The following is a 12175-nucleotide window of genomic DNA, read 5'->3' as shown; positions in this document are numbered from 1 at the left end:
CTTTTACCTAGACAAACAGACTGTTTTCCCAATATAGAATAGGGATTATTGAATTGAGGCTTTCCTTAGAAGTCCCTGATCACACTTAAATTCATTCATGTGATGAGATCACAGATGTCTGCAGGCCATCTTTGTACTGTCATCTTTATTTCTTTTCTTCCTTTAAATTCCCAATAATTTCTAAACGCCTCATGAGGCAAGAGGGAAATTAAGTCACGGAACAGTGTTTCTGGGAACTTTTGATAGACTCTCTGTTGAAAGTCTTATGCAATTAGTACAGCAATTTTGGAAGTCCTTTTTTTAGTAAGTGTTGAGATCAAATTACCTAGTAGGTAATGGTAGCTTCCTTCAACGTGGATTGAAGCTTTCAATTTGAAGTTTGGGGAAGTGTGGGTTGAATGCTGAAAATAATTTAAAGAAATTAGATGATTAGTGAAGCACAAATCAGAAGGATGAACACTGCAGGTAACGACATAAATAGTAAAACCCACAGTATTAGCTTTCCACTGATATTTATGGGTAGAGATTTTCATGATCCAAACAAAAATATTTCTCTAGGTTTTCCTTATCTATTCAAATATGAAAATTATTTTTAGAAAATTTTCAACATTTCTATCTTTATTAATTCAGTGAAAATAAATTAAACTATTTAGAAAAAAAACCATATAAACACACACTTTTAAGAAATCAAAGTGTACTTCAGAGAATGGACAGAAGGAAGTTTGAGTATAGGTTTACAGTTTTACATCAAAAAAAGAATCAAAAAGGGGAAAGTGCTTACATTACTTACGAAACTCTGTCAACTGAGAGAATGATATTCCAAAATGATAACAAAACTTTAAAATACATTTTCTTAATATTTATGTTTCAGATAAAGACCACATATGAGTCAAGACTTGATGAAGGTGATCCCTTGACTTAGGGAAAATAAACACTTGAGTATATCACAATGTGATTTACTGTCAGGTAAAAACAAACTTGCCATGTGCTTGCTCACTCCTGCCTCTGCCTGTGCCAAAATCCTGATAAACCAAGATTTGACTTGCTGCCAGAAGCAGCTTTTATTATTTGCATTTCTTTTACACCTTTATTCTAACCTCTTTTCTTTCCTCAGCTTGCAGGAAGAGCACTAGCTCATGCTACTGCTAAACCCTGGGAAAATTAAAATCTCTGCTCTTCAGGACCTCGATTGCCTAATAGCAGTGGTTCAAATTTAGTCAAATGACTGTGAGTCAAAGTTAAATATGGGAACTTATTAGTGTCTAAATTTTTTTTACATCATCACTGGCATGGACTACTTCACCACACATACCCCTGTGCCACTAAAGCAAGGCCACACAGAATTTGGTGCATTTACCTTCTATTTCATAGATCTTCTGAAAAATATATCCACGTGAAGATAACTATTTCATATACATAGACCAACAATTTACACTTTGACTGTCACATCACACCATCATACAGCAAACAGCAATGGATATAGCCCCTACCTGAATAGGAGAATTTATGTAGTCCTGACCAAGGCACACAATGAGGGATTACAGACTGCTCCAGATAGGTGAAAATGAAAAATTCCTTCCAGCAGTTTTGGTTAATCCATGCCTGATGTAACTTTGAAAACATGAAAATAAGATAACAGAAGTTTGTGGAAAAATACTGAATTGCAAGGGTATAAGATCTGCTCTTGACGCCATCTCTGCATTACTCTGGTTTTAGGCTAGGATTAACACAGTGGTGTTTCTTTTCTTCCAACACCAGATGAACAGAGACAAAAATGGTGCTGTAGTATAAGGAACAAACAAATGCCAGCAGTTAGCTTAATACTTACTTCTTTTTAACTTTTTCACTGTTTCCACTTTATTGGAATCTCCTTGACCTTGTCTGATTGATTGTTCTCTACAGGTAGCTTTGTAATATGGCATGCACATCTAAAGCATGTTATCTGGGATTAATCTGTTGGTCTACAGTACAAATAACTGTCATGTGATGCACTTCACTGGTTTTATGATGTTCCTCCCCGCAGGCTACTCTGAAATGGTGCCGATTACTTTGAAGTTTCCAAAACGCATCTCAGTGCAGGACACCGCTTTCTAAGAGTCTCTGCCATGGTACTCATCGGTCATGCTGAGAAAAATGGATTGCAGTTTATACACTGCCCTTTTGCTCTTACCCTAGTCTGAAACAAGAAAAAACCCTGCAACTTATATATTACTAGCTTAAAAAAAACCAAACCACAAACCAATAAACCCCCAAAACCCCAAACTAATAAGAGGTGAAATGGAAATACTATCTTTCTGAATTACACTCAAAATGGTAAAAAGAGAAGATGAGGAATATATTTTTGTAACCAGCACTTATTTATACATACAAATAGTTTTGCACTGAGTTTAAAGACACTTCCCATGGATTTACAGGCACACATGTCAGCAGCAGAAATGGACACAGTGATAACATTATAACATATAATTTTAACTACATTTGAACACAAAATGCTTTTCTGTTCTTTAACTTAAACCATGTGCAGAAGAATGCATATTTATACATAAACTGATACATTCCATTTTTTTCTGTGATAATGCCTAGAACCTTTGTTCAGAATACATTTTAATTAATTTTTGTGCACACACACAACAAGCTTATATTATAAACACTAATGTGATTGCCTTTGTGTGTCAGCTTTGTGTCTATGGAACTAAGGGAAACAAAAAAAGCATAAGGGAATGAAAAGCATAGAAATTTTTAAACCAACAGTCTTCCCATTAATTCTACCCATATGTAAATACTTTTGGTAAGAATGAAGATATGCAATGTGCAGTGTTTGTTTCTACGTGTGTATACATACCTATATGTCTTTTGATGGTCATATGGGACTCAATAGTAGTATATAAATGTAGTAGTATATAAATGTAGTAAAATAGTGGTATAAGCATGGTATAAATAGTAGTATATAAATGGCTATGTGTTTCTCTAATAGTACCTGATGCAGACAAATGTTAGTAGTCTTCTGCAAAGTCGGGAATGTAAAGAGTCAGCTAAAGTCCTAATCACTGAACTGCTTTTCTCTTTATTTACCTAAAGGTACAATTAAATAAATCAGCCACTTTCCCACAGTTTTATTTCTTCTTTTTTTTTTTTTTTTTTAATCTAGATATCTAGTTTTAGTTGATCAGCTGTCTCTGACACTGAGGAATGGAAGAAAATGTGTCCAGTTGACAAAGATGTAACACCATCCATACAAAGCAGGCCTATGTGAGCAGTTGAAAAAGCTGCTGTTAAAATTTAATTAAATAAAAATTTTCACTGCGACAACAATAAGTCTGTATATCAATTTGAGAATACTTCAAAATATAGGCTTGGAACCAGCAAGCTGGGTCTAAGGTAAGACAAAAAAATCTCCAGCAGAATGCATACAAACCCATGAACTGGAAAAGGCCAAAAAGCAGGGCTTAGTGCATGCAGTTTAGGTTCAGCAATCAGAGCACCTTCAGTCTGTCAGCTATTGTGATAACATCCTCTTTCAAACACTCCAGCTCTCTTGGTAGCATCTCCAGCTTCCTGCACATGTGCATTTCATTCCTTTTAGCTCCAGTTTATGAAGCACTATTTCCTAACCTGAAACTTCTTAATTCCCCCAAAGGCATAACAAACTACATGCTTTAGCTGAAGTAAATCTGATTTTCCTGGGGAATAAAAAAAAAAAAAACCAAAACAAAGCCCAAAACAACAACAACAACAAGAACAAAATCAATTTTGTAGGAAAAATGCAATATTCTGTCTAAAAGTCAGAGTGCTGATTATTTGTCTGCCTGTCCTTAAGGTATATGCCAAATCAACTTCCCACTCTCAAAGCTGAAATTGGAAGAAAACAAAAACAACAAAACAAACACACTTCTCAGGGAAACCTCTGTGAAGATGGAAAAATAAAATATTATTTTTTCTTTCCCAGAAAGGAATTCCCTCAACAAAATCTGAAGCTTTCAGATTTTCATTTAGATTCACAGTCGTCCCCTCTCTCCCATTCTTCCCTGACTCAAATAAATTTTGAATAAGAAACAAACAAAAAAATAAATAAAAATCCCTCCTTAAGTCTAGAAATCATGAAGGTTTCAATACTACGAACCAATTCTCTTTAAACAAAATACAATGGGCAAGGCTGGCTATGTAATACTGCAAGCTATGCAGTAATATATCCTATAACATTAGGAAGAAAACTGCTCTGGCTTGTGTATGCAGTTCAGTTTGAAAATTAATTGCAGGGTCTTTTTGTAGGCTGAGTCAACTTTGAGTCCTTGTTTTTCAGTAGCTAGCTAGCACTCACAGAATGACTGACACTAAATGTAATACCAAATAGTGATTTTTTACCCAAAGATTTTTGTTTGCAAAATATAAATTTTAAGGCTGAATACCACTTGTGGTACTTAAGAGTGTTTCTGGATTTTATTATGCCTTTCTAGTTTCAGAATCGATTTACTAAAAGTTTAAGTAGTAAACAGCACATGATTCTTAACAAACTTGTCAATCATTTTGATGTTTTTAAAAAAGGCTTTTTCTTTTTGCTCCAAGATTTTTTTTGCTTTTATTTTTTAACCCCAACATGTAGCTAAATGATTAAGTGGTATGGATTAGCTGCGACCCCAGCAGAGCAGGGTCACAGCAATCATCTTCTGTACTTCAGTTTCACTGACTGCAAAGTGTAGTTAATGACACCGACCTCTTTTGCAAAGCACTTTGATGAGAAGTGCTGTTTATATGGGAACTAGTTACTAATTAAACAAAAGCATGAGTTAGGTAGTTAGAGCAGAGATAGAATACAGAGTTCACCAAAATTCCAACAATCCCTACTTTGCAGCAGGAAATTAATATCAGAGAAGAAACTTTTATTCATACTCTCACACCTGCATTTCTGTGTGATTACTTACGTTGCAAGCATTTATTGATTGACGTTGGCTTTTCGCAACAACCATCAGCATCCTGAGGTCTTTGTCAAGAAGAATCTGATGTTCATGGTAGAAATTTCTTCCCTCTTAATACTGGGGTCTGCTTGGATTTATTTTTCGTATGATTCCTCAGCACACCCCACTGCTCTCTCCAGGCAAGACTTGCCGGCTGGCCCCCACCCCAGGGACACCCAGGGCTGGGGTTTGTCACTCTGTGATGACCGTGCCTGCTCATGCCTCTCGAGCTGACAGTATCACGCAACCCCAGCTCACCCCAGGGAGCGGAGGGTCACTCACACCCAGGCAGTCAGGGCGGCCAGCACCACCCAGACCAGGACCAGGCTGGCCCCACAGGCCCCAGATGCTGTGCCCCCACAGCACTGTAGGGTCAGGGGCTTTATCAATGAAAGGCTGGCTCATTTTCCTTTTCATTTCTTCTTCAAGGTCGAAAGGATAAAGGTAAGACTGTCAGTGTATGGCAGTTCCACAAATAAAGACAATTAATTCTTTAATCTTCCTATTTGTAGCTCTGCTTTCTCAGAACTGAATATCAGATGAAAGAGATATGCCATGCCTTCTTCACTGAACACCTCTTGTAGTCAATTTTCCAATGATTATAGCAATCTGAGACCCTGGTACATCACCATAATGGTAAATAAATGTTCTAAACCTCATCATGCTCATAAATGATACAGCTAGGGCACTGCCACGCATTGGCAGTGTACTAGTTACCCGCAACGACAGGACCACTATCATACTGAATTCCCGTGATAGATGAGCTTTGCTAGAAATGCCTATGACTCTATTAAGCTAGGTTGTTAATCAGGGATGGAGATAGTGTTCCTATTACTCTGGTTAGTGTTAATAATGCCTGCAGTAGTCCAATAATATAATTCCAGCATTACCTCTTTACACATTTGGCTCTAGGTAATTTATGGATAGCACCAAATGATATATCCCATAGCTATGAACTTAGTATCTACCCGTAGAATGTTTCTTAGCAACTTATATGAAGCAATTTCATAGTATACTGTGATTTAAGACAGAACCTTCATTAAAGTCTGCTACTTTACAACTAGAATCTTTTTTTGCAATCAATACATTACCACTTAAAAGCAGCCTCACACAAGAGTCTGAGATATAAATAACTTACTAGCTTTTCTTCTGTCCCTGCTCAACAAAGTCTAAGAGTCACAGACATGAGTTCCAATGGACCAGAGTCTGATGCCCTTATGTACTCCCTTTTGCTCTGCACCACCCTTAGGATTGCCTGGACCTTTCCCAGTTTACCTGGTCTCCTGGGAATAGTTTACTAGGCAAAGGCCTCCATAGAAGAGCTCTCTGACTTTTTTCCCCCTCCTCCCCTGAGCACAATTTGTCAGATTCAACCCCAATAAACTTCCCGTACTGGAAGGAGCAGGAGACTGTCATTAAGCCTAAGCATAAGGAAGCCTTAGCTACCCAGCACGGGTAATCTTATGGCCTTCTTGTTCTAAAAGAAACATTCAAAAGAATTCTCTTGGGCTCTAATTGGTGGGGGTTTTTTTTGTCTACAGTTGAAAAATAGGGCTGGCACCACCTTACCTTGTAACCTTTATAACTCCCTCAGGTGTTACATTTATATCTGCACACGAGCTATTACCTCTTCTTACTACCCTGCGATGGAAATGCCCCATACAGTTAATGTTTTATCACTACCAGAGATAGTTAATTTAACATAAAGATGTTTACGCAAAGTAGCTATTTAGCTCGAGCTTTCCTCCTTTTCCCAGGTGCTCCTGACACACCTGCTGGATGCAGGGGAAAGTTCACGTGAGCCTCAATGAGCAACTGCTGCGACCGTGGCGCCTGCCTGAACCGCTCGCCCAAGTCTGGCTGCGGTGGACTCCCTGTGGGGCTCAGGCAGCAGTAGCCCGGCCCGAGCCGCTGTCTTCCCCGAGCGTCTCTCAGGCCAAGCCCCTCTGCAGCCTGCACACGGACCTTGCTGTGTCAAGCCAGAAATGCCAGGAAGCAATCGGCTGACTGTACGTATGGCAATCAAGCGATTAGTTGTAGGTCCCAGCATGTTACAGGCTGTGGCACAAGGAACATCGTGCTCGTAGGTAAGCTAAGATCTGCAAAGCTAAAAAGATCAGTCAGTGCCGATTAAGCAAGGTCTTCTCGAACCTCATTTAGAAGTTTATTCGTGGTGTAAATGAGCTTCAACATTAAAAGGAATGATGAAAGTTAAGAACCCATGTAACCTTTGGAGCTAAAAATTTACAAGGCATCTAGATAGGTAAAAGAACACTGTAACAGCTACTCTTGAGCACTGCAAAAATCATATCATTCAGGATAGACTTTTTAAACCTCACTTCTTGGAAAAGCAAATCGATTTATCTATTGCTGCAAAGAATGGCTCTAATTCATAAACACTATATGAAATTGTAGAATAAAAAGAGTAGGTAAAGAAGCCTCCAAATTACTTTAACCCCAAATGTAATAATTTACCTAAGTCTGTGGGTTTTGGTTTTTTTTATCTGGGGAGGGGGGACATTAAATGAGTCTAATACTGATTGCTAACAAACACTAATCCTGATAGGGCCTATTCTACCATATGGACAAAACAGGTGTTTGCCAAGGGCAGCAGACAATATGGGGCAAAAAAATCTTTAATGGCTTTTGCACGCATGAGTGAGTGTGGGCCAGGTGGATCAGCGAAACATTTAAACATACTAATGGCAGCAAAAAAAATCTCTGGGCTAACAAAATACAGTATTTCTAAACTGAAATATTTTGCTGCATTATGTCCATATCTAGCACTTTAATTTTTTGCCGTCATGATGAGTTGGAGTGTCAAACTGCCAGCTTAAAATGGAGTCTTGAATATTTCAGTTACACCAGTCCCAAACATGATGACCGTATCATATGAGAAGCCTAAAGAATATAAATTCCATGCAAATGCCATGCAGAAAAATACCAAGCATTATGCTTTATAATGCAGTGAATATTCTTTGTCTATAGCGAAAATGGTGTACCTTTTCACGACAGATTGTTTATGCATTTCCATAGTTGGCTAAATATGCAGTGATGCAATTTATTGACTGCACAAATATTTTTAGGTCTTTTTTTCTGCTTTTACTATGACATATATGTAGTAATGCTAGAACATACCAATGCAGTACCACAGCATTCTCTCCGCAGTGAATGTGGGGCTTTTTTAGGCTTCAGAAAAGAATATTTTATAACCAGTAGTATAGTAATGATGCAGATTACAAGTTGCTGAGGCAAAGTATCTTATTAACCTTGCGGTGCCCTGTTGGAAAACTGTCTTGGCAATGGAGGTTTTATGCAACATGATTTGGCTATTTTACGTGCTAGGGTTGTGCCTTTATTTCTCAGGCTGTGATTGGAAGGAATAAAATCTTCAGCAACCTCAACCAAAAGAAAAATTCCTGAATTGCATGCATCTGAGTTCCATGCTTTTTGCAGCTTTTGTCTTTTCCTTTCCAGTCTGTCTTTTGTTCTTTTCCATCCTGTCTCTCCTGACACCATTTATTCCTTCCTGTGTTTTTTGACACATATTGACACATTGAATCCAATACTTGTTTTCTATCCTTTCCAGCTCTATAACCACCTCACAACAATACTTTTAGGCTGTTTGACGTTGTTTCTGAGTAGCCATCTCTGAGCCAGTCTTGACAACTTTAGTAGACTACCCTTTACCACTTCTCCTTTCATGATTCATAGGACTAACTGGACGTAACCTGTGTTCTTGCTTATACTAGTAGAGATAATTCAAGAGCTAAGCTACTGGGGAACGGGACCACTTGGCTTCATCTATCTGGTCTTTCAATAAAAAGTTTATGTTCTCATTACTTGGCAGTAAGAGGCAGATTTGATACTAGCTAACTTTTGCAAAATAAGATTGCTTTAGAAGAGTACAAAGTTAATTCCATTGCAAAAGAAAGGGCTTCCATTGTATAAAAATGGCTGGAGAAATGCAACCTCTCTCTTAATTAAACACTTCTAAAATAATTTAATACAGCTAGAATGAAATGAATAATGACACAGGTCATTTCTTTCCATATATAGGGAGGCCTCATCTGCACAGTCAACAATCTCTATATTAGCTATTGCCTGACCCAGAAAGTAATAAGCTATTTATTTTCTGCTGAAATGGGGCTCAGTATGCCTGAAAAGAAGAAAAATAAAATTCCATATAGGTGCTAACAATGACCATTAACAGCTCCTGTGCAGGAAAAAAAAAAAAATCTTTTTTTGGGGGGGGGTGTCAAAAATACTGCATGTCCTTTACAGTCTCTTCTCCCCTGCCCTTATGAAGGTTGCATGTATTTTATTTCAAAAGAGATGGGAATGGTCGAAAAGAAAATGTTCCCTCATTGTTATTTCTTTTCTATCGCACAGAAATCTATCTACCCACTGAAATCTCATTCCTGCCTTGATTTAGATACCATTTACCAACTTCGTGTAGAATTTCTCACTATTCTCCGTGAGCAGCAAATTAGGATAATAGAATGAAAGTTGAAGCTGAATTTAAAACTTTTTGTAAAGGATATTCCAGGGACACGGGAGGCAGGAAAGGGCAGTGATACAAATATCGAGTCACCCCAGAAGTAAGATCATTTGTGACTCAAGAAAGCAGTACAAAATAAAACATTTAGATCTCCTACTGAGATCCAGATGGGACTCACTGACTGTGGAGATTGGTGACAGTGAAACTAGGTAGACAAAAATGACCTGCAAATGTGCTTTCAAAGGTAAATAGCTGCCTGAGGTTAAAAACAGCAACAAAAAACCCTGAGCATACAACCAAACAGAAGCTTCCCCCGCACACGCATACTGCATCCAACTCGGCACAAATTAGGCAAAGCTTACCTGTAGAGCTTCCTCCTGCTTCTATCCTTTACCTGCTATTGTCTGGCTAAAGGACGCATGTGATGTCCAATGGGATGATAACACTACACTTTCCATCTAGAAAATATGTATGATGGCAAGTCCAGAAGAGGAAGATCCCCTGTGAAGGGCTGAATAAACCTGAACCAGATAAGATCATTCCCATTTAATAATTTCTGACGCACTACCAAGTCAACAATCAGGACTGTTGGATTAAACCAAAGGGGAGTGTCATTTTATGATACCCAAATTTATTTTACAATCTAAATGTTGGAATGCAGGATTAATGGCATGCAGGCAGTACAGACAAGAGTTGCCAGACTCCCCATTTTAGCAATGAGTGCTCCTTTTCTCTGCTTGGAAAAAAGTATCTGAGAGACTGCTTTTCTATTTTTCTTGTAAGAGTTGTCATATAAGACACAGAGACAGCAGAGGACCTGGTTTGTAATGCAGGACTCCTTTTTTTCCCGCACAGTCTCCCAGTCCCTACCCTGGAGAGTCAGGAGCCTTTACTTGGTTCCGTTCTCTCTTTTTCTGAGAAACCCCACGCGCCCGATGCGCACTGAAACACTTTGACTGTGTGAATGAAAAAATGACCCCGTTCAATACCTCCAATGGCGTGGCTAGCACACCTCTTCCTCCACCTCCCTGTATAGTCTGAAGAGAAAATGGCTACAACTGGTGGCCTGCCCATGGAGCACAATTCAATCCAAGCAGATGAGCTGCAACATGAGCGTTTCCCGCTGTTACCAGAGGAAGAGGTGAAATTTAAATAACCCTTCAATCTCTCAGTGGGGAGCAGGAGATAAGAATTTATACCCTGGATTTTAAGAAATAACATAACCAATTAGTGTACAAGCCTCCTAACAATTCTGATGTGGGGTTATTTTGTGCAACCAGGTCGACTGGTTAGTTTCCTCCAAAACCCATGAGAATGTTCCTACTGAATACCCTACGAAGTCCCATTGAAATGAAAGTGCAACTAGGCTGCATGTGTTAAATTAGTCTATGACAGCAGTGTTCTGTCCTTCAAATATCAACTAATCTCAGGGTAGATACCTCCAGCTATGCCAGAAATAAAATATCAGAATTACTTATAGAGCTCCAAAGAACAGTGTAGAAATGTGAAGAAAAAAAAAAAGGAAAACAAAAGAAAAAAAAGAACACCAAAAAGAGCCCTTTGCTTTATTTCTTCCACATACCAGAGAATGACTGCATCATATAACTTGAGCTGTGACAAATTTTATTTTGTGTCCCATTAATAGCTACAAGCTCCAATCAAAGACTGACATCATGCTGTGTCGATGTTGCTGTGACGAGTAATACTCTTTCTTAAATAGCTAGGTCAGAGAAACTAGGTCAGAGTTTTCTTTTCCCCAGCCTCCACCTTGTACCACTCTGAAAAGCCCCTTTCTCCTATTGGAGAGATCTTTCACTTTTACTGGAGATGCAGCCTAGTGAGAAGTATCCCAGGGTTGAAAGTAAGTGGGAACATGAACAATCGGCCAAAAGGAACAGAACACGTACACAAAAAGAGGCCGTGGAGGCAGGACCAGGGGATACAGGGGGCTGCACTGGGGCAAAAGAGAAAGGAGCAGTGCTCACCCTGCAGAAGTAATCCTTGGTGGTGGAAGCTCCTGCCTTTTGGCACAGGCTCCAGAAAGGGAGCACCACAGTAGAAAACAGCTAGAAATAACTAATTAAGGATGGTGGTTTCTGGCAGTCATGGGCTCACCCTGCTCTGTCGTTTGTGTTACCATTGAAGCCAGCCCCCTGTGGCGCAGTTCTGACCAGAAGTCAAGGCAGTAATTATTGTTCTCAAATTTATTAAAGTAAGTCCGCTGCTTCACCAATAGTCAAAATACAACTGAGGTACTATCCCACTTTAGAACAGTTCTATACATTTTTACCTTGCTAGGAAATAGCCATCATGTACCCAACTTTTGTCTGGCATGACTACACTAAAATAATACCTGACTGATTGCTTAGAAAGGCTGGCTTTGTTGGTTGTGGGGTTCACAGCTACATCCCATCTTAGCACCTGCATGTGATAAATGCAGTTGTTGTGATAACCTCTGCTTACTGCTATCATTTCTATAATTGACTGTTTATTCAAGAGCAATTGATTGTTTATTCTCTTCATAACCCATTCTCACTCCTTGACAACTGTGAGTAATATTTGGAAAGATCCAAATAAATCAATTTGATATAAATGACTCACATTACTATTGGCTAGGCCTGCCTGATTTCAGTTAATTCATAATTAACATTTCCATCTGACTGTGCCATAACAGCGTGTACTGGGAATATCTGAATCGCAGGTAATCAGGGGAGTTGCCGTT

General features: G+C 38.8%; 1 long non-coding RNA gene across 2 annotated transcripts in view; it reads right to left on the bottom strand.

The window, feature by feature from the left end:
- The window catches only part of LOC141739262 (uncharacterized), a 120665-nt gene that overhangs the window by 46992 nt on the left and 61498 nt on the right, over window positions 1–12175 (bottom strand). The window contains exons 2-3 of one of the 2 annotated variants that reach the window (XR_012585650.1): window positions 1491–1611; window positions 326–401 (exon numbers count right to left, since the gene is read on the bottom strand). This is a non-coding gene — a long non-coding RNA (uncharacterized LOC141739262). The remainder of the gene's footprint in view (window positions 1–325; window positions 402–1490; window positions 1612–12175) is intronic. The other variant, XR_012585651.1, reaches the window with a different exon arrangement.

Source organism: Larus michahellis, chromosome 2 (genome assembly GCF_964199755.1).
Source record: "Larus michahellis chromosome 2, bLarMic1.1, whole genome shotgun sequence".
Taxonomy (NCBI): Eukaryota; Metazoa; Chordata; class Aves; order Charadriiformes; family Laridae; genus Larus; species Larus michahellis.
The sequence above is the reverse complement of the archived record's forward strand: the minus strand, read 5'-3'. Positions and strand labels throughout refer to the sequence as shown.